This window comes from Macrobrachium nipponense, chromosome 4 (genome assembly GCF_015104395.2).
Source record: "Macrobrachium nipponense isolate FS-2020 chromosome 4, ASM1510439v2, whole genome shotgun sequence".
Lineage (NCBI taxonomy): Eukaryota > Metazoa > Arthropoda > Malacostraca > Decapoda > Palaemonidae > Macrobrachium > Macrobrachium nipponense.
Genome location: NC_061100.1, coordinates 141,053,265 through 141,064,512, shown reverse-complemented (window position 1 = coordinate 141,064,512; position 11,248 = coordinate 141,053,265). Strand labels below are relative to the sequence as shown.

Here is an 11,248-nt window from a genome sequence, read left to right as displayed (position 1 = left end):
TGACCGTGTACGAGCGAGCGCTTGTATATCTGAATTGCTTTTGGCTTCTTTTTATGTATGTTTGTATGTATAAAGAAAAGCCCCTTCTAAGGCTTCATAATATTACGGAAAAATTTATAGAGCAGTTGTCCTCCATTTGCATGATTTATTCTAAGATCAGTTAGCGCATTAAGCATTAATTCTTTTTTCTTGCTTTAAAGCCTCTGCTGAAAACCCTTATGAGCAGAATCAACAGACTATAAATCCAAGAGGGCTTCAGAGAGAAATCAGCCTGCACAGAGAGAGAGAGAGAGAGACGCCAGCAGAAAGCGGGAATTAATTTGCGCCTCGCTTAAATCTCTGCAGATCAGAAGATTCCACAACTCCACGAGGTAAATAATTCCACATTTTAATTGTAACCAAGATAAAACTCGTAGCAAACTGAGTAGTATTAAGCTAGAATATTATTAGAAAATGACAAACTTTTTGCAGAAGCAGCCAGCCTAGTGTTGCAAGCAAAAACAGCTAAACTAGGTCAGTTCAAGAAGAGTGTAGAGGTTGTTTGTTGTTGTATTACACTATATGCAATAAACATGCAGAACTCTATGTGAATGTCACATGTTAGCATTAAGAGTTGGTAAAATAGACTTTAACTGATGACATAACTCCATTCATGTCTTTTAGGTGAGAACCAGTACCCAACGATCACACTAGAGAATAGTACTGCAAACAAGGAAAAGGAAAAGTTAAAACATTGAATATAATAGCTTCATCATGAAACATTTGAAAACATATCGGCAAGATACCAGTGTTTTGAAAAACAAGGAAGGAGCGTTACTGATATGCGTCTTAAAAGTCAGTTTCTTATCAAAAGTTATTTCTAAATTCTTAAAAGTCACTGACGTTTAAAACAGTGATTGAAATCAGGCTGCAAAGGCAAAAGTGTTCTGGATCGACTTTCATACCTTGAGTTTTTGAACGTTTAGCTTCATGCCCAAGAGCTTACTCAACTCATGAATACATGTTAGATCTCTATTCAAAGCTTCTGCAAGCACAGACATAAGGTGCAAAGAAGGAACAGTTGCTAGAAGAGTAGTATCATCAGCATATGCAATCACTTTGTTCTCCAAACCTTGCAATATGTCACTAGTATAGATGATGAACAGCAAATGTCCAAGAACACTAACTTAAGCAACATCTGAGATGACTTTACTAAAGCCATCAACATCCTTATTTTGCTGGTTTGGTTAAGTCGTGCTGCAGGTTGTCTTTGAAAATCTTGTAGTAGTCTTGTAGAAGTCGGCATATTTCTGGCATTGTGTAGCTGCTGCAATGGGACCTGTTTGTCGTGTCTGCTGTTGCGGTGACGATGTGGTGGTTGGTTGTTTGTGCATCTGTTGAGGAAATGATACAGGAGTTGTTCTTAGGATCGGTTGTTTTGATGCTACGTCCACTAGCAGGTGGTGCGCTTTTAGGAAGTCTGCTACTAAAAGTGGTATTGTCAGGTCTACTATGATGAAGGTCCAATGTAGTCTTTCCTTTAGAATGACATATTCATATTCCGCTTCCTGTGCATTTTGAGTGGTGCTCTGGTGGCAGTGGATACGTGGAGGTTGATGGGTAGGGCTACTGTGGGTGGTTGGGTGGGCTCCACTGTCTTGTGGGCTGTGTACTGTGTGTGGACCAATTTTAGGAATTCTTCGATGGGTATGGTGGATGTATTGGGTATGGTCACCACTGTTTGGTTGGGCAGTTTTGTGAGGAAGACCTCTCTCACTCCCACAAGGTCTAGGTTTGACTCGGGTTGGCCGTCTGGTCACCACTGTTTGGTTGGGCAGTTTTGTGAGAAAGACCTCTCTCACTCCCACAAGGTCTAGGTTTGACTCGGGTTGGCCGTCTGCGGCGGGTAGCATAGCATCATGACCCGCTGCAACTGCTTGTAGACATGAGATGGCCACCCGTTTCCTATGGCTGTCCCCACGTTGTTCAGGAATTTCTTGGCTCTTAGGGCAGGTGGCATGCTGAAGGATGACTTCAGCTGATCCTTCAGTGATTCGTAGGTGACAGGGGTTTCTGTGCGCCATCCTGCGACTTGCTCAAAAACATTGTCCAGCAGGAATTCGAGGACGGCATCTGCTTTGCCCGCTGAGGAGGTAATTTTCTTCAATTGGAAGATTGTCTCCGCCCTGAAGACATATTGAGGTGGGGACGGCAGTGTAAGTTGGAGAGGTTGGCATATTTGGGGCTGGCTGGGCTGGTCATCTCCGTGGTCACCAGTGTCGCGAAGGCGTGAGTAAGAAGCTGCATCTACAAACCTACTGACATTCGACAACAAACAGACAGGTCAATAGCTCTTGCGAGTTGAAATATAGTGCCTGACAGGAGGCGAACAAAACAGAGGTCATGGTACAATCAACTGTGTTTGTTGAAGAATAGAAAGATGTACATAAATTGATGTAAAAGGCACGAATAAAGTTATGAAACCTATATCTGAAATGCTGACATTGTAATGGATGTAATAATAATGATACATTTAACGTAACATTAATATGAATGATAATACATGTACAAAGGATGCGTGACGTATGCTGTTACTTGTATACACGTGTTTGGCATGCAGAGATGCTTGTTGTGAGGAGATTAGCCGTCTAGGTAAGCCGGACAGTGTGTGGACCCTGCAAAGGCATTATACCGTAGGTTAACTTCTTTTTTTTTTTCTCTTCTTTTTTTTTTACATAATGTCTTGGTCAACCTGATATTTTTGTTTTTACAGCGTTCCCTAGGTCAAACTTTTTTGGCATCGTACTCTAGGTCAGCCTGTCTTTTTTTTATTTCATCATGGCCTAGGACAGCCTGCGTTATTTTTTTTTTCTTCTCTCAGTCAGTAGACGCCCGACGCCCATGTGTGCGGAAGAAGGTTTGTATACCTAGGAAAAGTACAAATCACTTTTAAAATTAGCAATTAATTTGGAAATAATGTTAGCGCTATGATTTGGGGCTATTATTATCATTGTTATTATTATTAATTACAAGTACTCCTATTCCTACCAGATGGTATAGTTATAAAACACCATTACTTCAAAACAGCATCGACATGCTAGATGTCTGGATTTTTTTTGTATTCCTATATTCTAGTTCTATTCGTGAGAATAAAAGCTTTGGCGTCCATTTATACCCTTGAACTTTCATTTTATAGAATGGTTTTTGTTCCTGTTGTTTTAGAGAACATCCATACCAGATATGATTAAAGACTGTTTTTAGAATAATTGATTAACGAAAGGCAACAATTTTTACACAGTGGTAAAAAGGCGCTAAATTTGTGCTGCTCTGTTGGTTCAGTCCGAATGATCCTGTCATGAATATAAATGTGTTTCGATAAGCGCTGATACTGTTCAGAATTACAGGCATCTTAACTAAGATTTGTTTGTCTCTTTGTATAACCAGACTCATTCATTTTCGCTCACTCGGGAAGTAAGCCTACAAACTACTTACTCTGTTGTTGTCTAAAAAGGTCTGAAAAACGTATTTCGTGTTGAGTTAAATCTACAGGAGTTTCAGGATAGGATATTTAAGATTTATTTATTAGAAGGAAAATGCCAAAACTGTATGATGTGCATATTAAAAAGTACAGAAAAATTATTTCTAATATAAAATATATCGCATTTTTTAACATTTTCGTTGGTGAAACTACGGGCTCTTTTGTCGGTAGATTTTAGCACGTTTTAATTTGTTTGATATACTGAATTGAGAGGCGATATTTTTCTTCTACTATTTTGTGTTTCCGTTTATAACTGAGAATATATGAACGTGTTTAATTGGTGTCCCATGTTGTTAGTGTAAGTAGTTCTAAGTATGATTATTAATTACGAAGACTATTTCACGTCAAGTTAGGAATACAATGTTTGCAAATTAAGCGTCAGTGGAAATTCTTGCACTCGGCCCGAGTAAGCTGGTTGTCGGATCACGCCTTGCTCTCATACCCAGTTCTCTGAGGTATATTTTAATGGAGGGTTATAGTATTCTTTTATGATGCTGATTTGGTCTGTAATGACACAGAAGAACGTTGTCCTTGAAAATTTCACAAATTTAGAATTTAGAACACTGAAACTCGTTCTCCTCTTCTCAGTCAGTAATATGAAAATCATTAATAAAGATTTGATTGTTAGAAACGGGAGAAAATTCCATAATAATTAATTCTCTGTTTTAAGCGCATATTCAAAGTTTTGATTGGATTCATATGCATTGCGTTACATAGTGCTTCTACCCGTAATCTGCTGTTAGTTGTTATAATTTTTCAATTGAGTAAAATTTTTTTATTGGAATAATGTTTGCGCTCTGTCTCTGAGAAACAGTTGATATGAAAGAGGACTCCGTATCTGAGTATTGTAGGAAGAGCCATTTACTTTTTAATTCCTGAAGGAAATATGAAAGAATTCTCTCTCTCTCTCTCTCTCTCTCTCTCTCTCTCTCTCTCTCTCTCTCTCTCTCTCTCATCTTGAAGAAAATTTTTAAGAAAATACTTCACGGAGTTTACTTTAAAGACAACGATTTTCGTTTGAGGAGTGATCACAGGAAAGGTGCTATTTGCATTTTACTAATCTAAGGTTTGCGTACCGTTTCTCCTCCTCTGATATATTTCAATTAGATTATCTGTCATCAATGGAAGCATTGCATAGGCCCATGCCTCCATTTCTCCTTAGGGATTCGGATTATTTAGGACTTTGGGGTTTTAAAAAAAGGCTCGTGATTTGCCGCTTTTGCACTGTATTCTCACTCCATGATTTACTGAGCATAGACATTGTAATTGACTTAAGAGTGATGAACTGTTTTTTTTTTTTTTTTTTTTTTTTTTTTTTTTTTTTTTTTTTTTTTTTTTTTTTTTTTTTTTTTGTTACTTTTGACCTCAAACTTTCAGTTTTTATCAACGTGAAAAACAATATATCAGATGTTCTAGATAGTCAAGTATCGTTCGCAATGTGAAGCTGTTTTGTAATAATTAGAGTGATGTTCTATTTAAATGTGATTTAGTCTTCTCTGATCTTTGTTGTTTTAGTATTACTGTATTTATGATTTAGATTACTGTATTTATGATGAGCAAACATCCTCATGTAGCACGAACTTTCATAGTAGGCTTAGACGGAATTAAATACAATACATGGACAAAGAAGTAGAAAGAAGAAATTTTAATTTCATATATATAAAAGTAACAATTTACATGAATTTTAACTAAAGTACAAATGAATTATTACAAAAAACATGAATGATTACGTACATGTCATTCTTAAACCTTTTAACAAGTAATTAATCAAATTACATTTATTGTTAAAGACTAATTACAATTATTTTGTTAAATTAATAAATAGGTTAATGAATAAAGGCTAGAAAAATTGATATGCGAAGTAGTGTGTTTAGAAATAGGCTTTTCTTCTTTTGGATTTACTGTTTTAATGGAATTTTGGTTTATTTCGCCATTCCATAATTAAGTTGTTTTCATACCCATTTTGCCAGGCTCTTGTTATAATGTGCATTATGTATCCGTGTGATCACAATTTAAAAGTGTTTGTTTCATAATCAGATAGTGCAAATGCACCAATAGTTCTTTCTTCTCATTAACAGTTGTAAGAAGGCTTATGCAGTAGTTGTCCATCTTAGTGGTCACTGAAAAAAGCAGTTTGGCTTATGTCAATATATAAATCAATTGAATGTGTAGGAATCTGCTTAGTTTCTTTTTATTTATTTATTTATTTTTTCCAGTCTCGTCCAAGTCCATAATGAGTAGTGTTATCATCCGCATTCTTTGCGATTTTTGATAGTTAGACTGTTGAAGAAAAGAAATAGTTTTGTCTTTACCCCCCCCCCCCCCCCCCCCCCCCCCCCCCACCCCCCCCCCCCCCCCCCCCCCCCCCCCCCCCCCCCGAATTATTTGCGTATGTCTGCGGCAGCGGCGAGGGAAAGGTCCCATAGTCTCCCTTCTAAACCAGTTCCAGCAGGGAAAAGTGAAAGCCCCAAAATTATTCAGGGATTCATTCACGCCATTTGGTAAGGATCAAGAACGAGTTACTGCCACGGAAGATGAGGCTTCAGTACACAGTTTTTTTTTTCAGTCGAGACTCGACCATGGTGGTGGAGAGTACACAATATCTGCATTTGTTTCGTTATTCTTCCTTCCTGTACATTATGTTGTTCTTGTTCTCATTAAAAGGGGAATTCAAAATTCTATTTCTGGACAAGAAAAGTACTAAAGAATTCGGCCGTTCTGCAAAAGGAGCCTAACTGTTAGGGATAATTGAAATAAAATTGTGAATTCACTTATGTACAGTAACATGAATAAGTATGTTACCGACCATATTTTCTGTAGCAGTTCGCTGCATGCAGCATGCGCATATATATACGCATTTACATAAATATGAATATGCATGAACATGTGCGAATGTATCAGTCTGTAAGTAAATTCTGAATCTACATACCCCAAGTATTTGTACGTGAACATTCCTCTCCAAAGAAAATTAAATGAAAAAAAAAAACTGCGACCGGTCACGGTAGAATGTCAGAATCCTTGTACATAGCAGAGCATCCTCTTTCAGGTTTGTAGAAAAGTATTTGGATGTCCATTGTATTGGCTTTTGTTCGCCCTCTCTTGGAATGTACTGAGGAATTTCATATCACTTCTTCTGGGAGTGTCCTTTCGAAATGCTGGTCACGGGTAATTTTTTTTTTTTTTTTTTTTTTTTTTTTTTTTTTTTTTTAGGTAGACTTTATTTTACGTCTAGTCCATATTTTATCCATTGAGTTTTTTTTTCTTTCTTTCTTTTTTTGAGAGAGAGAGGTCTTGTGAGTTTAAATAAAAGAAACCTGTTTTGTTGAACTCTTTCAGAAAATCACAATGCTACGTGATTTTTACGATGTAATTTCCTTTATTTTTAGGTAATTAGGAGGTTAGTTTATGAAATTATCTTCCGAGAGGGTTGCGTTACCTGGAATCCACAAAGCCGTGATTCGAATTCTGATAAAAACGTCGTTATGCAAAACATGCAGGAAACTGTTTTCTCAGAAAATTTGTAAATATGCAAATTGTATTCGTCTCGAAATTCATTTTCGCTTATTCGAGGAGTAAGCCTAGAGATTACTTTGTTCTTATTGTGTTTGGGGGTTAGGAAAGAGGCTGAAAGGGTCTGAAAAAGGTGTTTTGCGTTGAATTAAAGATGCAGGAAATTTTAGGATACGATATTTATGATTTATTTATTAGAATGAATGTACAAAAAAATAGCGCGTTAATTTTAATTTTCCTTGGTGAAGCAGGACTATTTGACCGTAGATTTTAGCGTGTTTTAATTTATTTGCTGTACTGAATTTAGGCGGTTTCTGTTCAATTATTTTGTGTTGCCACTTATAACTGAGAAATGAACGTGTTTAATTTGTGTTTGTTTTTATTTGATCGTTGTTGTTGGTATGACTATACTCGGTTTTTTTCCATCTGTCCATTCGCCTGTGGTGTTTTTGTATGGTAACACTGCGTCCCGGGCTCTAGATAGTTACATTCAGCTTACATTCAACGATTATAATAATATCATATTTCGAATATTAACGGTGTAATTCGCATACAGTAAATTATTAAAACACTTTTCAGTTGCAAATGTAAACCCAGATATCCTTTTATTTACCTAAAACTTACACATAGCGTAACTATTTAAAGCCCGGGACGCAGTGTTACCATGCGCAAACACCACAGCCGTATGGACATATGGAAAAAACAGAGTATAGTACTAAGTATGAGTAATATTGACGAAGACCACTACACGTCAAGTTAGGAATATAATGTTTACAAATTTTGCATGAGGGTAATATCTAGCACGCGTTCTGAGTAAACTGGAGGAGGTCGGATCACGAATTGTTGAATTTAATGACACGTATAAGGACTTGCGATAACAACCATTTTCCCTCGGATAAGAGTAAAACTCAAGGATCACTTTAGATTATCATAATAGGAAATATCGATCGACCCTACAGTTTTCTTTGAATTCACTTGAATCACACCAACTGGATTAGTGCCATTGGCATTGGATCTGAAGACGTTTACAGAATTTTGAGTAGCCTTATATTAATAACCGTAAGCAAAAATAAATAAGTGAAAATGATAAGGTATATGACTTTTTCTTTCTCGGTGTGTTTTTTTTTTTCATCTTGACTTGAGTTGGATTGTGTCAGTTGCCTCGGTATGTTTTGCCTCTACTGAAGTAGCTGTCAAGCCTATCGACAGCAAAGTTACAGTTGCTCGCAGATTAACATACCATCGCGCAGCTTTACAAATTTATTTTTTATTCTTATAACTGCTCCTTCTGTGCCTTTTCCCGTTTTATGAACCGAACGGAAAAACGAATAAATAAAACAAATAGAAGCATTTTTCAGCGACTCAGAAGCGTCGATTAAGGAGAATAATGAACCTCAGATTTAATGGGTTCAACAAATAGCATGGCATAATTCGAGTATACTGCTACTGTAAAAACTACAGAAACTTAATGTTCAATCGTTCTTGAGTGTTAGTATTATGCTCAAGCTAACCTTGAATAGCTCAGCAAAAACACACTCATGCGTCTTGCGGCGATTTATAAACTTCCGATAGCTCTTTGCCTTCCTTCATTCAGTGTTGTGAACAAATCCTCCTTTGGAAATTTCCACGTATGAAATCCTCAATCATTGCGTTGAAAATGTTATACACTTTATTCTTTCTTTTTTTTTAGGGTTTCATTTGTTGGTTACCTTTAATCAGACCTCCGCATTGCACGGCATTACAAACGGAGTGTTTTACAGGTTGTTAGCGTCTACAATGGCCTTTAACAGAGGTCCAGAAAGTTTCGAATGAAGTGTTACATGTCATTACCGTGGAGTTTGTGTTGCCCTACTTGCTTAGTAATCGAGACCCGGTGCCTTTGTGGCATTGTCTACGAAATTTTGACATCTTGATTCGTGATTATCACCTTTTTCAGTCTCCTAGTATAAAAACCTATTAGCTAAATTTAGAACACCATGTAAATTTTTTCTCATTACATCTCCCACTGTGTGTTAATACAAGATATAACAATTTACTTGTGGCAGAGGCTTCGCGGATTTCATAGCAGTATTAAACTACCTACGACCCCTCGATATATACTTTGTCATACACCTGAGACATTATCGCTGTGTGGAAACAATTGAATCGTGTTGTCTGTGTTTACCTGTTGGGATTTTGGCAGAGGGTATTGTCTTTATTTTTTAATTAATGCTGCCATTTTTTATATGATTTATTGCCGAATGGCCATTTCTAGGCATATTTAGTTGGCATCGTTAACCTTGTCTTCTTAGTTACCCGTTTCGTGGGCCGTTGTTTCGTCACTGTGCTTTAATCATCATCATCATCATCCTTGTCTGTGCGTCGTCTCTCTCTCTCTCTCTCTCACCCTTGCCCTGTCCCCCTCTCACAGCCTGCCCCCTCCCCCAGCCCTCTCCCCCCAGCCCCCCAAGTAAGGGCAGACCACTGGGGGCACGATAACACCGGCTAAAACTTTTACTTTTAACGGCAGTTCTCGCCAGTGACTGTTACCTCCCCAATACTTCTTCCACAACGGCCTCCACCCTTCAACCTTAGCCACCTCATTCTTCCTCCTCCTCCTCCTCCTCTTTCTCCTCCTCATCCCCCTCCTCCTCCTCCTCCTCTCCCTTAATAGAGTGCCGTTCAGTGATACCCTTACCCCGTCTCCTCATGTTTCGATCCTTTGCCCTTAATGAATCCGTTACACAGATTGTTCTGTTTTCGATACTGCATAACGTGTCACTGAATAACTTAATCGCAGGTTTTTCTCTTCTCAAATAGACTTATGATTTTTTTCCTTCGTGTTTAACTATAAGGTACACCGTGATTTGGTTTTCTCTCTCTCTCTCTCTCTCTCTCTCTCTCTCTCTCTCTCTCTCTCTCTCTCTCTCTCTCTCTCTCTCTCTCTCTCTCTCTCTCCCAGGTTGCCACGTTCCCTCGTCGCTTTCTAAAAACGGTACATGGAGCTCGAGCTGGAGTCCGACATAGCTAAGGCGAGAACGCCACCAGTGGTATTCTGCCACGTACCCCCTCCCATTCCCCCTTACCTTCCTCCTCCCCTTTCATCCTTCTGGTTTTTATACGGGTGCAAAAAGTAGTCCGGGTCCGGAACGTGATTTTTGGAGCCTATGTGTCGAAATCACCTGCGAATCCGGATGATATCTTTTATGATATTTTATAACATTTTACCCAAATGTTTGCTTCTGAAACGATGTTATTTTTAATTTTTACATATGCTATTTAACTATGTTTGCCATGTTCTCTCTCTCTCTCTCTCTCTCTCTCTCTCTCTCTCTCTCTCTCTCTCAAGAGATTTTTGTTTTCATCCCATTTTGTATTAAAAAACGTCATTCTGTGCTTACGTAGGCTGCCAGGTAGGAAAGTTCAATTTTTGCTCTGAGTGCAGTGTTAGGAATATAGTTGATATCGCCTCTCAATGTGCTGGAATACTGTGCGTAAGTCTTGTTCAGGTTGAAAGCAGTATTAATCAATGTTTCTTGAATATTGCATGATAATTTATAACATTAGGTTAAATCAAATTACTTATTTCTAGGGATTATAAATTTTCCTTTAGAAATTCATTTAAGTTTGTCATTCATATAATGTGTGTGTGTGTGTGGGTATTACATCACGCATCCTCGATACTATGATACATATTCTTTGGCCCAGCATAATGAATCTCTCTTAGAAAACTAAATATTATACCATTCTTCTTTACCAGTCAGTCTTTTAGTCATACATTTCATTTTTTTTTCTTGGAAAGGGTATTGGAGGTAATGTGATCAAGTATGAAAATAGATGTTGAATTTCAGGAGAAGAATTTGTCATGTCCTTTGTTAAAATTGAAATCATGACTTAAGGAGTTTCTAGGTTAAGTTCAAGAATATCGATTTATTTAAGTAGACTTATAGTCGACCGTTTTACCAGTTGCAATGTTGAAGAATTTAAAAGTAATATTGATTATGGGTAAGGTCATAATTCATATTGAAATCTTGGAGGGCATTAAGATATGGCGTTAATGATTAAAAATATTTATCTTGAAGTTATGGAAAGCATAGAATTGAAAGAATGGTAATCCTAGATGCTTTATAATCGAAGAGAAAACCATGGCATAGTTAATTTCAAATTTAAAGTTTTGATGTATAGTTTGTATTTGGATTTGCCCTAAAATAAGTGGATAAGACACCGAAGTTTTCTGAATAA

General features: G+C 37.4%; 1 long non-coding RNA gene across 1 annotated transcript in view; it reads left to right on the top strand.

Annotated features, from left to right (window-relative positions):
• Positions 1-205: 205 nt before the first annotated feature.
• The window catches only part of LOC135211237 (uncharacterized), a 93,235-nt gene continuing 82,192 nt past the window's right edge, over positions 206-11,248 (top strand). Inside the window, exon 1 of the long non-coding RNA XR_010313646.1 lies at positions 206-371. This is a non-coding gene — a long non-coding RNA (uncharacterized LOC135211237). The remainder of the gene's footprint in view (positions 372-11,248) is intronic.